Source organism: Bubalus bubalis, chromosome 12 (genome assembly GCF_019923935.1).
Source record: "Bubalus bubalis isolate 160015118507 breed Murrah chromosome 12, NDDB_SH_1, whole genome shotgun sequence".
Classification (NCBI taxonomy): domain Eukaryota; kingdom Metazoa; phylum Chordata; class Mammalia; order Artiodactyla; family Bovidae; genus Bubalus; species Bubalus bubalis.
Window position 1 is genome coordinate 99039275 of NC_059168.1, and position 21576 is coordinate 99060850.

A 21576-nucleotide genomic window follows, 5' to 3' on the forward strand; every position below is an offset into this window, starting at 1 on the left:
AAACTTCCTGCTATTTCACCCTCTGCTTGGGGTTTCTTCCAAGTCTCTTCTTTCGTTGGGCCTCTTGTCCTCAGCACCTGCTTCATCCCTTGGCAGGAGTAAAGAGACTCAGCCAGCCCATCCAGCACTCTCTCGGTGTCCCCTCAGATTTAAGAATTCTCCAAGTTTGTTTCCTCCAACAATTTTTCAGCATCTACTCAGTGCCAGGCAGCAAGGTTAAAAACAGATTTAGGGAGAACATACCCTATTTTTCAGATGAAACTTGGGGTGCTGACAGTGGAAGGGACTTGCCTGAGGTCCCACAGCTCCAGATCCAGTGCTCTGGCCTTTCCATGCCATCTGTGCACAATCTCAAACTGGTCTGAACCCCTGTGATCAGAAGAACCTCTTCTGCCTCCACCCAGAGAAGCCAGGATTGACACTTTAGGGGAACTGTGAGAAAAGGCATCTTCCATTATATTGGTGATCTGCTGACAGGGACACAGAATACAACTTGTTCATGTGCTAGTATTCGTAATAATAAAAATATACTGCTCCTTACCTCCCTGCTGCTGCTGCTGCTAAGTCGCTTCAGTCGTGTCCGACTATGTGCGACCCCAGAGATGGCAGCCCACCAGGCTCCCCTGTTCCTGGGATTCTCCAGGCAAGAACACTGGAATGGGTTGCCATTTCCTTCTCCAATGCATGAAAGTGAAAAGTGAAAGTGAAGTCGCTCAGTCGTGTCCCTAGGGCCTGTCTTAAAGACACACAAAGACTTCATTCTTTTATCTATTTTGTTTTGACCACACTGCAAGGCATGTGGGATCTCAGTCCCTGGCCAGGGGTCGAACCTGCGCCCCTTGAAAGCTCAGAGTCTTAACCTCTGGACTGCCAGGGAGATCCCTCATTCATTTATTTTTGAAGTCCACCTTTGAGATGTCATTACCATGTGGAGAGAAGTGGGAGGTTCTGTTTCTACAGTCAAGTCTGGGATGGACAGTGTCTGGCACGTTGCGAGAGTCTAAGAATGTATTATTAATGCTTATTTTGGACCTTCATTCTGTCTTTGCCCAGATTTTATTGGGGCAAGCTAAGATTTTGAGAGTTTGTGTCTTGCTCAAGGTCACGCAGTCAAGAAGGGGTGAAGGCAGGATTTGAACCCAGGTCTGTTTCCAGCAGCAGAACTTGCTTTAGGTTCTTTGAAATCAGCCATTTGCTTCTGCCATGGGTGAATCTGAGTCCAGTTCTCAGGGCTCAGCTCATGGCGAATATAACTTTGATTGATCAACATTCCACCACTTTCCTGCCAACTGCTCTGAAACCAGGGCCTGCGGGGTCCACAAAGAAGAAAATCCCTCTCACAGCTCAGCTCATCATTGACAGCTGTTCTCAGAGCAGCACCTCCTAACTCTGGGGGCCCAGATGGGACACCAGGGTAGGGAGGGAAATGGATTCCCTAGCGACAGGTTGAGGGCAGGGGAACCAGCACCCCCTTCAGCCTCTGCCTCAAGGTGGGTCTGAGCTCTAAGGCTCTTCTGCTCCCTGGGGCCAGCTGAGGAGTGGTCAGTCCCATCTGCATGGCCCCATTCTTTGGGTCCTCCTGTCTGGGGCCCATGTTCACTTGGTCTCACCTCCTTGGGAATGGAGAGGTGGGCTAGTGGAGAGGGCTAAGCAGTTGTCTAGCTTAATAAAAACCCTTGATCTTTTTTGGGGTGGCCTGGAGGGGGCGAGTTGCTGCAGCTGTTGTAAGGACACACTTGCTGAAGGAGGTAATGCAACAGCTGAGCTATTTGGTGCTCCTGGGAGCAGTGAAGATGGGAGGGTACACAGTAGGAATTCAAAGATATTTATCGAATGGGTGGGTCTCACACAAGGCTTCTGTTCCGATGGTCAATGGCTCAGAGCAGGGGACTGCGGACCGTCCAGGGCATCGAGTATGTGTATGTATACATGTGTGTATGAATATCCGTGTGTGCATCTGTGCATGAGGGTGGGTCCAAGTGAGACAAGGCTTCTTGGGATGAAGGGCTGGCCTTATTGGTGGGGCACCTGAGAAAGGCTGGGGCACTCACTTTTCCCCCTAAAGCTGGAAGATTACATCTGGCCCTGAATCACTGCTCTCTGGAGGAAGTTAATTCATGCCTAAATAGTTACTGAGAGAGTGCTGGGACAGTGTAGAGCAGGTCACAAAACCTATCTGGACTTGGGCTCCTGTCAAACCCCAGGGGGTGTCACTGGAGCCGCGAACACCTTGGAATGCCACTTAGGCCTGGGGACACCTTTCACTGGGTTCAGGAGGGAAGACATGCCAGGAAGTTCCTAGTCAGCTTTGGGACTTGCCTGGTGGGCTCTCAGGGACCGATTTGGGGAAGAGGATGCAGAGGCAAAAAGGTTAATTGAAGGTTTGTGTTGGGAGAAGGAGGATTTGGAATTGACGTATTCATTCCTTTCTTCATTGGCCAGAGAGCTGTTTCTAGAACCTTACCCTGGAATCCCTGCAAATGGATTAGGGGGAACTAGTTGTGATCCTGCCCTCAGGAGGCCACAACTCAGAGAGAAGCAGAGGAGATAAACAGACCAGATGATGCAGAGTGATAAGTCTGTGATAGGAAGGAAGGGGCTGGAGGAGGGCAGGGGAGGGTCCCCAAAGCTGGCCTGGAGAAGGCTTCCTGCAGGAAGCTGAGACTGGGAAGCCAAGGACGGGGAGGGGTCTTTTAGCAGAGAGAACAGCCTGAGGCTCAGCACAGTGTCTGGTATGCAGTAGGCACTCAATAAACATTTGTGAAATCAATCAATCAGTAAGTGCAAGTATGCAGAAGACACTGTTAAAATTGGAAGGGTCCTAGGCATCGGGCTGCCCCCATCCATAATTTCAGATAGGTAAACTGAGGTCCGAGGACTTCCCAGGTGGCTCAATGGTAAAGAATTTGCCTGCCAATACAGAATTTGCCTGCTAATTTGTTCAATTCCTGGGTTGGGAAGATCCCCTGGAGCAAGAGATGGCAACTCACTGCTGTATTCTGACCTAAAAATCCCATGGACAGAGGAGCCTGGCAAGGTAGCAGAGAATCGGACATGACTGAGCGACTGAGCACACACTCACACAAACTGAGGTCCAGAGAGGAGGAAGGATGCTCTGAGTATGTCCCCCAGGGATGGAACTGGAACCCAGGCGTCCCATCTCCCAGTCAAGCCTCTGGCTTCCCCAGCTCGCTGTCTCCAAGGCTTGGAGTGGGGGTGACTCCATGGGGACAGAGATCGACACTGTGGGCAGTGGCAGAGAAAGCGTGGGGCACGGTTGAACGCAGGGGTCACTGTTGAGTCCTCTCTGAGGCTCAGAGTCCATGGTGCTTGGATGAGGGAGCCTGTTGCTACACCCCGCAAAATTTGTTCTGTGGCTAATGGGCACTGGGGAGCTTGGCTGGGGTCCCAGAGCTGGGGAACACCCCTCCTGCCCTGAAGACCCAGCATCCTGTCACCGTCCCACATACAGGTTAATGACCCGTCTGTGTTTGCCCAGTATGGTCCAGGGCAACAGGCTCAGTGCCCAGGAAGACATCATGGCTCCTGGCTTCAAGGTCTTAAATGTAATGTGGAAGGTTGACAGCAGCTTGGTTTTTTGGAGCTCTTGTTCTCTGCCAGCCACTGCCTCCCGTGCTGGTCTCCTTGAAGCTCCACAGCAACCTTTGAGGCAGGTTTGGTTATCATCTGCATTTGATGGATGAAGCATGTGAGGCTCAGAGGGCTTGGGTGACTTGACTGGGATCCTCCAGCAAGGGAGGAAAAGCGACTCTGATCCCAGGACTCTGGGGAGGTGGGGGGCACCAGAAGCAGCAGGGGAGGAGTGGAGACCCCCGCTGTGAGTTTTGGATTCGTTGGCTTTTGAACGAATTTTGTCCTTACCGATGGAATGTGCATGCAGAGTTGGTGTGATCTCTCACCTGGAGGCCTCTGCCCGAGCACCTGGCACAGGTTGGGTGCCCGATTGTTCGTTCACTCACCCACTTATTCATTCACTCACTCAACCATGCACTGAGATAGTGAACGACAGGGAAGCCTGGCCTGCTGCAGTCTACGGGGCCGCAAAGAGTTGGACACGACTTAGTGACTGAATGGCGACAGGTACCGGCCAATGAGCAGGCACCATGCTAAAGGAACACTAGACAGCTCTGTCTGCCCAGAGCAGGGCTGAGAGGATCCTTTTAATCTCCTTGGCCAACTCTGATTGATTCGTAGTGTCTGCCTGGAACCCTGGGTTGGAAGGGATTTGGCGGGTGCCCCAGTTGATTAGTGATGTCTGCCAAGGGCTCAGCTGGGAGCCTTTATGGCAAGCCTGCTGGGTAGCTGCCCCTGGGATGAGGATGGAGTGTCTGCTCCATGCTTTGGACATCTGGGTTGGTTAAGCAGACAGAAGGGGTCTGGAGATTGGGAGAAACGGGTTCTAGCCCCAGATTGGTCCTGTAACCCTCAGGAAATACACATCAGCCTTTTTGGGCCTCAGTTTCCTCATTTGTCACCTTCCTCCAGAGGTACTGTGAGCATAAAATGACAGGAAAGTGTTTGAAGAGTTGAGGAGACTGGTAATGAAAGGAAATGGGAAACTGCTCCCCTCCCTCTTTTCTTCTTTCTCAAAATCTTGCCAGAAATGGAACATGCTGGGCAGGGTAGAGTTAATCCCGGACGGTCCTGTGTGTGTGTGTGTGTGTGTGTGTGTGTGTGTGTGTACTGGTGGGTGGGGGCCCCTCAGCGGTTCCTGGCTCAGAGTTGTTTTTATAACTCACTTAGTACAGACCTTTGTCCCCTCCCTGGCCTCAGCTGGGAGTTTCTAAGGAGTAAGAAGCTCCTTGGATCTTAGGAACTGAATCTTAGAATTTTTGTTTGTTTGTTTTCATTTCACTGGTGGGAGCTGGTGTGCGTGCCACCTGCCTCCTCCACATCCCCACTCAGAGATTAAAACTAGACCATTGTGCCAGGCGCAGAACTCTGTTTAACATGGATTTTCCCCATTAATCCTCAAAACAGTCTCATGAAGTGGGTAGCAGAGTAATCCCCATTTCACAGTTGAGGAAACTGAGGCCCAGAGAACTGAAACTTGGAGGCCACACACCTCCAGGCTGCTGCCGGTTTGTGGGTGCCAGGCCCTGATCCGAGCTAGAGAAAGACTGTCTCATCCGTCATGACTGACTGTGCCTTGTCCCGGCTCTTCTGTCCATTCATCCATTTACTCCTTTATTCACTTTGTATTTTTGTTCTTTCACAAATGTTAAGTTCCCACTGTGAGCCAGGCTCTGCATCAACTCCTAGAACTACAACAACCCCACTCTCGAGGACCTTACTTACATTCTAGACCAGATGGGAAACAAGCAAAAGGTAAGCAGATAAATAAACAAGATTGCAAAGAGGGTGATAACGAAGTAAACAGGGCTTTGTGGTGGGGAATTGACTAGCCTCGAAGGCTCCCTGGGCAGAGGGTCCCAAGCTCCCAAGCTCCCACCCCTCCCCGGGCCCCCTCCTTCCATCCCTTGCCTTCCCCAGGCCCAAGTCCCTCCTTCAGAGGCCCAAACTCTCCAGCAATCTGTTCTGAGCTCAGGCTGCACTTCTGTCCCTCCTGCTCCCCACAACTGGTGAATTTTTAATGCTGCTTACATGGAACAGAGCAGAGTTTTAGTTTTTGTTTTGAGAGCATTTCTCAAACAACAACAAAAAAATCATTTCTCAAGCATGTGTGTGTGTGAAGAAAGAGAGTGCGAAAGAGACAGCCCAGCGAGTACCGATGATCTGTCCTCAATTCATCCCCTGAGCTCCTTTTTATTTAGAAATTTTTTAAAACATGGGGCTAAATAGGATGTCAATTCTGGACTTTGTGCTGGTAAAAGGGCACCCGGGAGGGCCCTTGGCATCCATGTCCTTAGCGAACCCACCCAGCCCCTTGGGGACCCGGGCCCCATCCTTACCTTTGTCATACAGATGAGGAGACCGAGGTACAGAAACAAGAAGTATCTGTGTGGGTCCTTCCACTAATGAGTGTAGGAGAGGGAGGCTGGAGCACATGGCTCCACACCGCCTGCCCCATCACACATACACACACACACTCACACACAAGCTCAAGGCAACTCTGGCTTCAAGAGGGGTGGAAATGGGGGAAGGACCCAGCCTGTGAGCTCAAAGGGGCTGGGAATAATCTGGCTGAGAAGGAGGAAGTGGGGAGAGACACACAGATTGGAGAGTGAACCTTAGTGGTTAGCGCGGGAGGGTCAGAACCTTTCTGCGGAACTGACCCCAGGATGCAGCGAAGTGGGTCTCTGCCTTGTGTTGTCCTTGGTAGTGGCTCCCAGCGTCCTCCTCTTAGCCTGTTCATTGAACGCTTACTGGGTACTAGCCGCCAAGCTCTTGACATGAATCATCTCGTTGAATCCTCATGATAGAATGTATGACTAAGATCCTTCTGTTATCCTGTCCACTTTACAGAGGAGGAGGCTGAGGCTCAGAGAGGTGAATTGACTGCAATCTAGACTGGCGTGCCTCCGGAGCTGGTTCTTTTAACCTTGACACCTGGATATGCAGGTGGCCGGAAGAAGGTGACCTCCAGGACTCTGAGATCTGAGGATGGTGACTGTCCTTGGGAACTTGTGAACCTCTGATGCAGGGCTGGTTCATCTCTGCGGCCTGATTTCACCGGTTTGTAGCACTCAGGGCTGGGAGGGTGGTTCGCCCCATTACTGATCCTCTCTGGACAGCGAGGCTAGTGCCTCATCTGCCCTTCGTGCAGTCTCCTCATGGCAGGATCTGTTCTCAGTGCCTGGTTTTCCTCCTTGGCAGTGAGGACATCATTAGTTCCATTCATTTCTTTTTTTAAGAAATAATTTTGTATTATTTATTTATTTATTGGCTGTGCTGGGTCTTCGTTGCTACATGGACTCTTCTCTAGTCGAGGTGCGTGGGCTTCTCATTGCAGAGCGATGTAAAGGAGGCTTTCTTTTGTTGCAGAGCATGGGCTCTAGGGGGGCTTCCCAGGTGGCACTAGTGGTAAAGAACCTGCCGAGCAGCGCAGGAAACATAAGAGACGTGGGTTCGATCCCTGGGTCGGGAAGATCCCCTGGAGGAGGGCACGGCAACCCACTCCAGTATTCTTGCCTGGAGAATCCCATGGACAGAGGAGCCTGGCGGGCTATAGTCCATGCGGTCTCAAAAAGTTGGACTGCTACTTAGCACCCACAGGCTCTAGGGTGCCTGGGCTCAGTAGTGGTGGCTCCCGGGCTCTGGAGCACAGGCTCAATAGTTGTGGTGCACAGGTTTAGTTGCTTCTGTGGCATGTGGGATCCTCTCGGATCAGGTATCAAACCCATGTCTCCTGCATTGGCAGGTGGATTCTTTACCACTGAGCCACCAGGGAAGCCCCTCATGGGCAGAGACCACAAGCAACTCTCTGTACTTGGTACCTTGTTTAGTCCCTAACATAATAGGTGCCCAATTTCTATCTGTTTCATGAATAAATACTGTCTGTGTGAAAGGATCTTGGTGAACAACTGTTTGAGCTTTGCATGGATCAGATGTGGACAAAAATCTTTTAAAATGTCCATCTTGGCCACCTGATGTGAAGTACTGACTCGTTGGAAAAGACCCTGATGCTGGGAAAGATTGAAGGCGGGAGGAGAAGGGGATGACAGAGGATGAGATGGTTGGATGGCATCACTGACTCGATAGATATGAGTTTGAGCAAGCTCTGGCAGTTGGTGATGGACAGGGAGGCCTGGCGTGCTGCAGTCCATGGGGTCGCAAAGAGTTGGACATGACTGAGTGACTGAACTAGTATGGAAATCCCTCTTGAAAAGAAAAGAAAGAGTTTTAATCAATCTTGTCCTTTCCTAGTGGTGAACATAGTTTCTTTTCTTTTTTTTTAATTAACAAGTGTCGGGCTTCCCTGGTGGCTCAATGGTAAAGAATCTGCCTGCAGGAGACATGAGTTTGATCCCTCATCCAGGAAGATCCCGCATGCCTTGGGAACAGCTGAGCCCGTGCTCCACAGTTATTGAGCCTGTGCCCTAGAGCCTGGGAGCTGCAACTACTGAGCCCATGTGCTGCAACTCTGCAGCCCCCGTGACCGAGAGCCTGCACTCCGCAGCAAGAGAAGCCACCGCCATGAGAAGCCCGCGCACCACAACTAGAGAGCAGCCCCTCACTCTCTGAAACTAGAGAAAAGACCCAGCACAGCCTAAATAAATACATAAATAAAATTATTAAAAAGAAAACAAGTGTCATTCATTGCTGATTTGTTCACTGATTCTCTGACGCATGGAAGGAGAGACTCATTCACTCTTTAACAGATATGTGTGGGGTATCTGCCATTTCAGGGCACTAGGGAAAGGGAAAGGAAGTTATTCTCCAGGGGATGCAATATACTCAGGGAGATGAGGCGATTTCAAGGTAATAGAAGCAGACACCATTGAATTCCTTGGAACCATGGCTTGATTTCTCACCTGTACTACCAAACACCAAGTTTAATCTATTCCAAGGCACCCACTCCCAACCCTGCCCGTCTCCTAACTTCAATCTAACACCCTTGAAATTTCTATCTGTCTTACCATTGATAACATCTTAGATTTGCCAAAGTCTGGATGTTTGACTCATTGGACTAATTAACATTTATAAGGCACTTCATACAACTTGCCCTGTCACCCCACATTTAGTTACTAGTTCTGACCCCGTGTTGATAAAGGCAGCCTGTTTGGTATTTCACAGTCATGGAGAAGGGATGGGAACCATCATTTACTGAGAACTGAGTACGTATGAGGCCCGCACTGGCTGGTTCACACCATAGGACTTTCATACGCCGTGTCAGGCAGCTTGTATCATCCCCGATCTACAGATGAAGAGACCCAAGCTTTTCTGTGCTGAGACCCAAGCTTTTCTGTGCTGTGCTTAGTTGCTCAGTCATGTTCTACTCTTCCCAACCCTATGGACAGTAAGTAGCTCACCAGGTTCCTCTCTGTCCATGGGGATTCTCTAGGCAAGAATACTGGAGTAGGCTGCCATGCTCTCCTCCAGGGGTTCTTCCCAACTCAGGGATCAAACCCAGGAATTTCCATCAACTACCTTTCACAGACAAGGAAGTTGAAGCTAAGAAAGTAGAAGAGATTGGATTATTGTTCAGCAATTCTTCACTCCCCTTCTCCTTGAGGTAGAATCATTTTTCCTGACCCACTGACTTTGGCCTTGGCCACGTGACTTACTTTGGCCAAGGGACTGTGGGAAGAAGAGATGGCATGCCTCTGAAGAGGAGGCCTTGGGAGATAGTCATGCTACTGCCCTACATCTTGCATGCTGTGATCTGTCACAACAAAATATATCCCATTTAGATTCTGATCACAAAAAGAATATGGAGACTCATGGGATGCATTAGCCCAGCTCATAGTCTGGAGCCAAGTTCAAGGGATCTACAGCCTGAAACAGAACTACCTAGTTGAGTCCAGCCAACTGCATTCACCCTACAGACCAGTGAGAATAAATGTTTGTGTAGGCATCCGTTGGATCATAGAAAAAGCAAGAAAGTTCCAGAAAAACATCTACTTCTGCTTTATTGACTACACCAAAGCCTTTGGCTGTGTCAATCACAACAAACTGGAAAATTCTTAAAAAGATGAGAATACCAGCCCACCTTACCTGCCTCCTGAAAAACCTGTATCAGGTCAAGAAGCAACAGTTAGAACTGGACATGGAACAATGAGGTGGTTCCAAATTGGGAAAGGAGGCTGTATATTGTCACCCTGCTTATTTAACTTATCAGATCAGATCAGATCAGATCAGTCGCTCAGTCGTGTCCGACTCTTTGCGACCCCATGAATCGCAGCACGCCAGGCCTCCCTGTCCATCACCAACTCCCGGAGTTCACTCAGACTCACGTCCATCGAGTCAGTGATGCCATCCAGCCATCTCATCCTCTGTCGTCCCCTTCTCCTCCTGCCCCCAATCCCTCCCAGCATCAGAGTCTTTTCCAATGAGTCAACTCTTCGCATGAGGTGACCAAAGTACTGGAGTTTCAGCTTTAGCATCATTCCTTCCAAAGAAATCCCAGGGCTGATCTCCTTCAGAATGGACTGGTTGGATCTCCTTGCAGTCCAAGGGACTCTCAAGAGTCTTCTCCAACACCACAGTTCAGAAGCATCAATTCTTCGGCACTCAGCCTTCAAAGTCCAACTCTCACATCCATACATGACCACAGGAAAAACCATAGCCTTGACTAGATGGACCTTTGTTGGCAAAGTAATGTCTCTGCTTTTGAATATGCTATCTAGGCTGGTCATAACTTTCCTTCCAAGGAGTAAGCGTCTTTTAATTTCATGGCTGCAGTCACCATCTGCAGTGTACAAACAAAGCTAGTGGAGGTGATGGAATGCCAGTTGAGCTATTCCAAATCCTGAAAGATGATGCTGTGAAAGTGCTGTACTCAATATGCCAGCAAATTTGGAAAACTCAGCAGTGGCCACAGGACTGGAAAAGGTCAGTTTTCATTCCAATCCCAAAGAAAGGCAATGCCAAAGAATGCTCAAACTACCACACAATTGCACTCCTCTCACACTCTAGTAAAGTAATGCTCAAAATTCTCCAAGCCAGGCTTCAGCAATACGTGAACCGTTAACTTCCTGATGTGCAAGCTGGTTTTAGAAAAGGAAGGGGAACCAGAGATCAAATTGCCAACATCTGCTGGATCATGGAAAAAGCAAGAGAGTTCCAGAAAAGCATCTATTTCTGCTTTATTGACTATGCCAAAGCCTTTGACTGTGTGGATCACAATCAACTGCGGAAAATTCTGAAAGAGATGGGAATACCAGACCACCTGACCTGCCTCTTGAGAAATTTGTATGCAGGTCAGGAAGCAACAGTTAGAACTGGACATGGAACAACAGACTGGTTCCAAATAGGAAAAGGAGTACATCAAGGCTGTATATTGTCACCCTGTTTATTTAACTTATATACAGAGTACATCATGAGAAACGCTGGACTGGAAGAAGCACAAGCTGGAATCAAGATTGCCGGGAGAAATATCAATAACCTCAGATATGCAGATGACACCACCCTTATGGAAGAAAGTGAAGAGGAACTAAAAAGCCTCTTGATGAAGGTGAAAGTGGAGAGTGAAAAAGTTGGCTTAAAGCTCAACATTCAGAAAACAAAGATCATGGCATCCGGTCCCATCACTTCATGGGAAATAGATGGGGAAACAGTGGAAACAGTGTCAGACTTTATTTTTCTGGGCTCCAAAATCACTACAGATGGTGACTGCAGCCATGAAATTTAACTTATATGCAGAGTATATAATGCGAAATGCCAGGCTGGATGAAGCCCAGATGGAATCAAGATTTCCAGGAGAAATATCAATAACCTCATGTATGCAGATAACACCACTCTCATGGCAGAAAGTGAAGAGGAACTGAGGAGCCTCTTGATGAAAGTGAAAGAGGAGACTGAAAAGTTGGCTTAAAACTCAGCATTCAAAAAACTAAGATCATAGCATCTGGTTCCATCACTTCATGGCAAATACATGGAGAAACAATGGAAACAGTGACAGACTTTCTTTTTTTGGGCTCCAAAATCACTGCAGATGGTGACTGCAGCCATGAAATTAAAAGACACTTGCTTCTTAGGAGAAAAGCTATGACAAACCTAGACAGCATATTAAAAAGCAGAGACATTACTTTGCCGACAAAGATCCATCTAGTCAAAGCTATAGTTTTTCCAGCAGTCATGTATGGATGTGAGAGTTGGACTATAAAGAAAGCTGAGCGCCAAAGAATTGATGCTTCTGAACTGTGGTGTTGGAAAAGACTCTTGAGAGTCCTTTGGACTGCAAGGAGATCAGACCAGTCAATCCTAAAGGAAATGAGTCCTGAATATTCATTGAAAGGACTGATGCTGAAGCTGAAGCTCCAATACTTTGGGCACCTGATGTGAAGAACTGACTCACTGGTAAAGACCCTGATGCTGGGAAAGATTGAAGTCAGCAGTAGAAGGGGACGACAGAGGATGAGATGGTTGGATGGTATCACTGACTCGATGGACATGAGTTTGAGAAAGCTCCAGGAGTTCGTGATGGACAGGAAGGCCTGGCATGCTGCAGTCCATTGGGTCACAAAGAGTTGGACACAACTCTCAGTTGGACACAACTGAGCTACTGAACTGAAGAAGTTTCCGACAGTTTGAGGCTGTTTGTTAAACAGCATCATTATGGCAAAAGCTTACTACTATATAAGTGTTCAGTGATTTCATTAAGGTCACGCAGCTAATGAATGGAAGAGCCAGGGTCTAGAATTTTGGTCTTTTTATATCCTGATGCTGGGAAAGATTGAAGGTGGGAGGAGAAGGGGATGACAGAGGATGAGATGGTTGGATGGCAATGGACATGAGTTTGAGTAAGCTCCGGGAGTTGGTGATAGACAGGGAAGCCTGGCGTGCTGCAGTCCATGGGGTCACAAAGAGTCGGACACGACTGAGCAACTGAACTGAACTGAACTGATACTCCCTGTCCACTGCTTATCTGGAGGCTTCTGGTAAAAAAAGCCAGTAAAGAGAATAGAACCAGGGTTGAGGGTTCTGTGTAGGCATTACAGACTTTCTCTAGCTTGTTTTCTTTATCTGTCTATTGAAAATAGTAAATATAGAAATAGAAAATAGTATAGAAATAGAAAATAGTATATACTGATGCATCTGTGCTGTTCTTGGAATTTTATCACCATACATCTCAAGTTTGGAAATGGAAAGAAAACTGTGTATTTGCAATCTGTCTTTTGTAGGAGCTTTAAGGAACCTTGGCAAGGCAATTAGATAAAAGTTTTTCCTCTTATTGGGGGCTGTTTGATGGGTAAGCCAACTTTCTCCTAAAAGAATCTCTTTCTTAGGGACTTAATATCTTTTAGGTATATTTATGGAGAAGGCAATGGCACCCCACTCCAGTCCTCTTGCCTGGAAAATCCCATAGATGGAGGAGCCTGGTGAGCTTCAGTCCATGGGGTCGCGAAGAGTCAGACACGACCGAGCGACTTCACTTTGACTTTTCCCTTTCATGCATTGGAGAAGGAAATGGCAACCCACTCCAGTGTTCTTGCCTGGAGAATCCCAGGGGACGGGAGAGCCTGGTGGGCTGCCATCTATGGGGTCGCACAGAGTCGGACAGGACTGAAGTGACTTATCAGCAGCAGCAGCAGGTATATTTATGGATATGAATTTTCCTTTGACTATTGCTTTGGCTGTATCCTGTAAGTTTTAGTGTGCAATGCTCTCATTGTATTCAATGTTCAAATAGTATGAAACATCGAAGTAGGATGTAATCTCCTTTCAAATTCCCTGTTTATCTCAAGAGTTAACTTGGAAAAAAGTATTCAAATTTCCACCAAGTTCGATTAAAAGAACCCTCTATAGCTACTAATTTAATTTTATTTCACTGTGTGGAGAATGTGTTTGACTTTGGAATTTGTTGAAATTATCTCTGTGCCTGCATACCATGATTATTATTTAAATGTTCTGTGCAATTATTATTTCCAAGAATGAAAATTTTTGATAGCTCCAAACACCTGTGAATACTTGTATTCCAGATAAAAGTCATCAAACACCTCGCCCTACCCCCACTCCTTGGTATCATATACAAATGACTGAAATTAGGGTACATTTGTTTTAAGAGAGAACTCTGCAAGGTCCAGCCCACCCTGGTGTCCGTCCTGTTGGTGACTGGGTTCCATCTCTTCCTCTGAAGGGATGGATGGGCTTTGTTGGTTGGCTCCTGCAGTGTTTGTTATAACAAATATGAATGAATCCTGCAAACAGGGGGTCCAAGTGGAAGAAGCAATTAATTAATATTTGACTCCTGCTGGGGATGTGTGGGAGTGGGTAGAAGAGGCTGATTTGGTTTTCAATTTTATTCACTTTTCTGCTTTCCCTTCCGCTAATTACTGCACTAGGCTCTTCTCTTTGTTGATAAAATTTGCATTTTAAAAAATGATCTGGGAGGTATTGAATAACTACTTGGTCACAATGAATTTTTCACAAATAAAATAACGCTTCCACTTCTTGCACAGATTCTGGGCCACTCTCTAGGCTATGGTGGAGGTCAGGACCATTGCTGTGGTCGGTTACTAGTCGAATGTGTGGAAGGCCAGTTACCAGCACCTACCTGCAGGGCTCTTCCCCTTTGCTAAACACTCCTGTCCACCATCTCACCGTCTCTATAGCTAGGCTATGGGAGTGGGACATGTATTGGCCCATTTTCCAGATAAGGAAACTGAGACTCGAGCAGGTTAAGTCAGTGGTTCTCAAACCTGGCTGTGCCTCAGGACCACATGAGGGCTTGTTAAATATGCAGAAATGTATGGAGGGAGAGTAGAATCATACAGGCTCTCTGGAGGGGTGAGTCTAATCACCCCAGACTCCCCTCTGGCCTCCGCTGCCAGCCAGCACTTCCTGCAGCCCAGGGGCAGCTGGAGATTTTTGGGTCGGGGTGGGGGATGTCAGAGGTGAGAGAGGCAGGAAAAGGTAAGAGCCCATCAGGCAGGATGCCGCCTTGTGTGCTATGCTGGGATGGGGCAAAAATTCCTGCCCTCATTCCCTGCTCACCCCAAGATGTTCTGGGACCCAGCTAGACCCCATCCAGCCACTCTCCCTCCCCTGATCCCCAGCCTGTGCTAAGTCCTGAGGAAGACTCTGAGGGGCACATCGTCTGATGGGGGATACAGGCATGAGGGGGTTGCCCCACTATTGGCCTCCTCCACACTCAGAGACCAGGTGGAGCAAGTGTCCTGCCCTCCCGTGGCTCTTCAGGCTGGGACTACAGTCCCTTCCCTGTTCCCACCCCTTTAAAATGTCCCCTTTTAATGCCACTTCCTCCAGGAAGCCTTTCTTGATGTCCCCATCAGAATCATTCATTTTTGTTTGTCTCCGTGGCTCTGAGCATCTCTGCTGAGCAAGCCCATTCCGTGGGCTGGGTTCACACTGATGTCAGTCTCTTCTTCTATCCTTCTCTCACCCTCAATGGCCAGCTCCTTCTGGAGGGAGACAACTACTTTGGAGGCAGAAAGACCTGGGGTTGGGTCCTGGGGACTTCCTGTTGAATTTTTCCCTGGGACCTTGGGGAAACTGATGTCACCTCTTGTGGGTTCTGGCTGTCCATCCCCATCACTGGGGATCACAGTTGTGTCTGGCCTCTGCCTTTGGCTCACAAGTCCTTGCTCTGCCAAATGCTCACCTTGTAAAGTAGGCCCAACTTTTAAACTCATGAGCCTGTTTCCTCATTTGTTAAGTTGGGATAGTAAGAGCACCCAGTTAGTTGGGTGGGGTGAAGATTCAGGGAGGTGACGCACAGCTGGTGGTGTCTGGCACAGGGGGCAAGCTCTTTCAAGGCCAGTGCTTCCCAGATAACAGCCAAACCCAGCAGTTTCTTCCTTTATTGTCCCTACTGTGGAATTTGGCTTGACGGTGATAGGAGCGCCCTTCCGCCCTTACCAGAAAGAAAAGAAAGAAGAACCACAGCGGCCACTGCCTGTGAATCTCGTTGCTCCCCTGACAAACCCATCAAAGGATCATATGAATTTTTCAGATAGGAAAACGGGCTCAGAGAAGGGAAGAAACTTGCTCCAGGTCACACAGCATGGCCCGAGGAAGGCTGGCTGGGAATGCAGGTCTCCCAACTGACGGGATTGTCTGCTGTGCTTCCCTTTGGGTTGAGTTTGCAGTTCAGGTCCTGCAGTTTCAGGGCTGGTCTGCCCCCACCCATTCATCCACTCTGTTGTTCACTCATATGTATTAAGCAGCCGCTCTGTGTTGCCCCTTCTACTGGGCATTGTGAGGGTCTCTGAGGTGGCCTGGTGATGAGGCAGGAGTTACAGTTAGCTGCAAGTTATAGAAACCCAAGCAAGATAGCTTACACATAGAACCCAGACGGTCCTAGGGGAGGTGGTCATAGCTGGGCAACCTCAAGATGTTCTGGCTTCCTGCTCCACTATCCCTAGGATGTGCTGTTTATCCTTATGGCACAAAATGGCTGCTTTAACTCCAGGTATCATGACAGCATTCCAGGCGGAAAATTAGGCTGAAGATTGGGGAAAAGTGAAGGGAAAAGGACAAAAGTCCTCTGTCAAAAGAATTCCTTTTTTTTTTTTTATCAGAAAAACAACTGATTTCCTGGGTGTTCCCAGCAGGAGACTCCTAATTCCACCTCACTGGTCAGAATTGGGTCAACCAGCCCAGCTAGCTGCAATGGGGTCTTGGAGGTGAATATTTCATATGAGCATACTTGCTCACTTAAAACCAAGGTTCTGCTAGGAGGGGAGATGGGGGTGAAATGGACACCCAGGTGGTCAGCAGTGTTCTTACCCGCCCAATAGATTCTCTGTCCTCAAAAAGCACAGGTTTTGGGGGGCCACATATATTTGGAGCTTTTCAATGCAGGAGGAAGTAGCAAGCAGCTGGTGTGTGCACAGGAGAGACCCTTAGCTCTCTCTTACTATCCTTGAAAGTAGGATCCTCTGCCCAATGCGGTGCCTGGCACACAGGATGGGCTCAGTCAACAGCTATTGGGAAGAAGGGGAGTGGGTTCTAGAAAGCAGTGTTGTCGGGCTTTTACCCTGAGCCAGTCTAGCTTCTGCAGCGGTTTAGGTGGTGTTCTCTGGGCTCTCAGTTGGGCCTTCACTAAATGCCTCCTCCATGGATGAGGTGGGCAGGCGCTGCAGGCGGGGGTCGCTGAGACCAGGCCCTCCCTGGGAGAGAGAGCCTACTTCTGCGATGGGCTTCAGTGACGCTCAGGGCTGAGGTCCCTCCACAGAGACCTGTGCCCTACCTCTGCCACGCCCTGCAACCAGGGAGGGAGGGAGCTGCCCCCTTCGCTGAGAACAGTGCGGACCCCCAAGTGCCAGGTGCTTCTCACTCGTCTTCCACCGAGGGCTCAGGATCAGCCCTGAGAGAGGTGGTGCCAGCCTGGCCCTGCCCTGCAGAGGGGAAGACAGACTCTCAGCCCCTTGCCCGCGGCCCCCGCGCTTGTGGGTGCCAATTTGGGATTGAACCCGGGTCATCCAGTCCCAAAGCAGCTGCCCTCTGCAACAATGACTGATGCCACCTCTTTGAGATTCGGGGGTGGCGGTCCTCCACTCACCGTGGATGGGTTGCATGTGGCTGGGGGGGTGGGGAGCTCCCCAGTGCTGGGGAGGCAGATGTGGATCAGGAGGGAGAGGCAGGAAGAGGTGCCAGGGCTCCAGGGGCAATGCTCCAGCAGCTCCTCTTGCATGGGGGTCCTGGGCCCTGGGCAGGGGACCGAAGCCGGGTGGTACCGCCCCGAGCCTGGCAGCCCTCGGCTCTCTCGATGCTGACACCAGGCCCAGCGCTTGGCTGTGCTCACCAGAGGCAGTGTTTCTCTCCTCCTTCTTCCTTTTTTCTGAGACATAGTGCTCTTGGCCGTGGCGCAGCACTCGCTCTATGGGAAAAACTTGTTTTTGTCGGTAAACTCCAGCACTATGACTCAGAAGACACCCAGGGAGCACCCTCCTGGTGTCAAGGGGCCGCTCGACTAATGAGCTAATGTTTATAAAGTGCTTAGAAGACGAAAAATTTCACGCAAGGGCTGAGGGTTTGTGCTGTTATTTGGGGGAAAGGTTGAGGAAGAAGGATGTGGTGAAGGGAAGGGGCAAACTCTTGCAGAGCAGTAGCCTGGAGCCCCTGGGGTTGCGCAGGCAGCCTGGTTTTGCTCGTGTTGCTGGTGCTGGCGCCTGTCTGAGCAGAAGCCCCGGCTGCCCCTTTGTTCAGAGCAGGGCAGATCTGAACCGGCTGTGCGGCTCTGATTTCATTTTTCCTGTAGCAGGTGGGGCAGGGGAGATGGTACTTGAGTGGTCCCTGCCCTCAAGACTGAGATCTTCCAGGCTGGGGCAGTGATCAAGTCATCGAAACAGCCCCTTCCCCAGGGCTTGGCACACAGTCAGCAAGTAGCTCCTGTCATTCATTCATTCAACAAACACTTCTGGGACTTCCCTGGTGGTCCAGTGGTGAAGAATCCGCCCGCCAATGCAGGGGACACGGGTTTGATCCCGGATCCGGGACGACCCCACATGCCGTGGAGCAACTAAGCCCGTAAGCCACAACTACTGAAGCCCACGCACCCTAGAGCCTGTGATCTGTAACGAGAGAAGCCGCTGCAATGAGAAGCCCGTGCATTGCCATTTAGGGAGTAGCCCCTGCTCACAACTAGACAAAGACTGCATGCAGCAACGAAGACGCAGTGCAGCCAAAAATAAACAAGTAAAGTTAAAAAACAAAGAAAAAACAACCCCAAACACTTCCACCTGTGCCAGGCACTGGCCACAGAATGAGGAACAAAGAAGACAGTCCTCTTAGAGTTTACGTCCTGGAGGGGGAGATGACATCTAACAGATGAAGCCATCGACTGCCCTGAGATCATGACTGTGAAAGGGCAGAGGAGAGACACGCGAAGTCCTAAGTGTGGGAACCAGACCTGGCCCAGCCCAAATACAGGAGCACCAAGATGGCTTTCCTAGGAGGGGTGGCTCGAAGAAAGATGGGCATTTCCAGTTCCCAAGCAAAGAGGCAGAGAGAGAGAGCACATGTCAGGCAGGGCAGCAGCATTAATTAACATGTTAATTAATTAATCCAACAAACCCTTAGTGAGTGCCTACTATGTGCCTTGCACTGGGGATACAGAGGTGAATAATTCAGGCATAAATGCTGACAACTTCCCTCCCACAAAGCTCACGTTCTGTATAATAAGCAAATGAAGAAATACATGTAGAGAGAAACTATCAGCTAGCAATAAGGAATGGTGGTAAAATTAAGCAAGGTCATAATGGTAGAGGGGAGGCTCTAGAGAGACTCCCCCAGATGGTGTAGTGACCAGGGAGGGCCTTTTGGAGGAGGTAACATTTCAGCTGAGGCCTGGATGATGGAAGGAGCCAGTGAAGAGTGGACATGGGCAGTGCAAAGGCCCTGAGGCAGAAATGAACTCAGTGTAGTCAAAGCACCAAAAGAGGCCAGGACAGAGGCTGCAGCACAGTGAACCCCAAGGAGAGCAACAAGGGGGCATTTAGGCAGGGTCATGTATCATCAGCATTGTTTTCATATCAAATAAATAAACTATACTATAGCAGCTTAAACATATGGGGATTCTGACTTGGACAACAACAAACTGGGGGGTGGGGGTGGAGGTGGTGAGAAATCAGGGGTTGGTATAGAGGTTTATAGATGCCACCAGGTACTCTGGCTCTTTCTATCTTCCTTCTCACTATCCTCAGCAGGGAGGCCTTGAAAATGCACATTGCTGCCTCATGGAGACAACATGGCTGCCGAACCTCTGGGCCTCATGTCTGCGTTCCAGGCAGGAAGAAGAAGAAAGAGCCAAAAGCCAAAGAGCAAAGGGTGAAAAGGCCTTTTCCTTGCCAGACTCCATCTCCTTATTCAGAAAGGAATTGCTCCCCAGGGACTTCTGTTCCCTCTCATTAGCTAGAACTGGGTTACCTGGCTGCTTCAGATTGCAAGAGAGGCTGGGAAAAATGGAGTTTTACAATTTTGCTCATCTCTATAGTAGAAAAAAGAAAGAGAGAAGGACTGGAATACCCTCTGGGTTGCCAATCCATAGCTTTGGCCAAAGGCCCTCCCTCCCTAGAAGAGAAGGGTTTGGTGAATTCTGGGGCAAGGAGCGGGCAGGGACCAGACAACGGACTGTGGACTTCACCTGAGGGCCACAGGGAGCCACGGATGACTTTTCAGGAGGGGTGACATGGCCATATTTGCACCGAAGCTTTGCTATGTAAGCTGAGTACTTGCAATGTGTTGTTGACGGAGACACATGCCACCCTCACTTTGGAGACTTGAAGAGGGGAGTCCTCAGGGCTCAGATTAAACTTGAATTCCTGAGAGAAGGGCCTCCAAGTCCCAGCTCGCTCCTTTGCTCAGCTCCCGCACTGGCATCTGTGGCCCGGTTGGCACCCAGTGGCTGTCCACAGATGGCTCCTGGTCGCCCCACAGTAGTGCACTGGGACACAGAACAGAAAGTGACTCACACACACACCTCTCCTGCTGGTAAAACACTGCTTTCAGGCCTATCATCTTTGGTTTTTCTGCCAGAACTACCCCACGAGGCAGGTGTTATGTGCTGCCTTTACAGTGATGCGGAAACAGCTCAGGGAGAAGACTTTTGCAAGGAGGTGAAGGGCTGGGCTCTGCCACATTGAGGGAGACACTGGGCATAAGACGTCTTTGCCCCTGGAACTCTTTCCCACACCACTGTGTGCAGGGCAGGATGAGAGGCGTGTGTGTGTGTGTGTGTGTGTGTGTGTGAGAGAGAGAGAGAGAGAGAGAGAGAGAGGAGAGAGAGAGAGAGAGAGAGAGAGAATGGTGGTGCAGCTAGAAGGCAGAAGACTCAGGCCCAGTCCCCGGGGCGTTTAACCTCCCGGGCTGCCTCCTCGTACCAGCTTCCTCTGACTTGCTGTGTGACTTCTGGCAAGTCCCCAAACCTCTCTGGACAAATTTTTTTTGGGGGAGAATGAAGAGATTTGCACAGGAAGGGTTCTGGATTTTCCCATCGCACCCCTCAAAGTCACTCTTTGAATTTCAGAGATTCCAGTCCATTTGTCTACACTCTATGTCTGTCCTTAGCTCAGAAATAGCCACAGTCTCCTTCCCTGTCTTAGAGCCTCATGCTGTACTCCTGCAGACCCAGCACAAGTAATTAAGTATTTGTGCGGTTAAATCTCCCAAGTCTGTCTCCCTGCCTGGACTGTGTGCCGGCAACGGCGGGGGCCCATGTCTGGCTTCATCCCTGTCTTCCAAGAGATTAGCCCAGGGCCTGGCACAAAGTAGCTGCTCACGAAATAGAGAAGTCTGTGATGCTGCTGCAGCTGATGGTGGTGACGACGACGATAAAGATGAAGAAGAAATGATGCTGGGAGACACAGCTACTGGAGTGGAGGGAGCTCCAGCCCGGCCGTCAGCGTCCTCAGCCCCTCCCTACCAGCGGGCAGCGGAGGCTCCGGATTTCTCTTAAGAGACAGCCCAGACGCCTCAGTGCCCAGGCCGCGCCCCTCTGGGGAGAACTACAGTCCCCAGAAGGCCGTGAGGAGTGGTGCTGCCGGCGCTCGCCCCGCCCGGGTACACCACGCAGTGCGGCATCATGGGAGTTGTAGTCCAGCCCCATCGCCCCGGGCGCGCAGCCGCCGGTGCAGAGGTGCGCCGAACCGCTGGGCACCCGGGCACTCGCGGAGCTCGTTGTCGGCGCGGGAGCGCAGACTCCTCTCCTGGGTGGAGGTCACACTCGTGGAAGACCCTTTGAATTAACCCTCAGGACGCTGAAGACCTCTGGATAACTCTCTCGCATTCCCCCAGGAGCCCTTTAAGGGGCGGAGCTGGGCGCCTGCCCCCATCCCTGAGTCACCCACCCTTCTCTCACTGACATCAGCCCCCAGCGGCGTCCGAGCCCGCGCTTTAAAACCCGTGATCTCACAGAAACCTTTCCAGTCTCCGTTGGCCAAACGTTGTCAACTGTGTGTCTGGTGCTTTGGGGTTAGAGTGCGCATGAGAGGGGGGATCACATTCAACCATCAATAACACATAATGATA

General features: G+C 49.9%; 1 long non-coding RNA gene across 1 annotated transcript; it reads left to right on the plus strand.

The window, feature by feature from the left end:
* The first annotated feature begins 639 nt into the window (after window positions 1-639).
* Window positions 640-7947, plus strand: LOC102395231. Its single transcript, XR_328144.4, has 3 exons — window positions 640-5349; window positions 6448-6657; window positions 7889-7947. It is a non-coding gene; the product is annotated as an uncharacterized LOC102395231 (long non-coding RNA).
* The last annotated feature ends 13629 nt before the right edge of the window (window positions 7948-21576 follow it).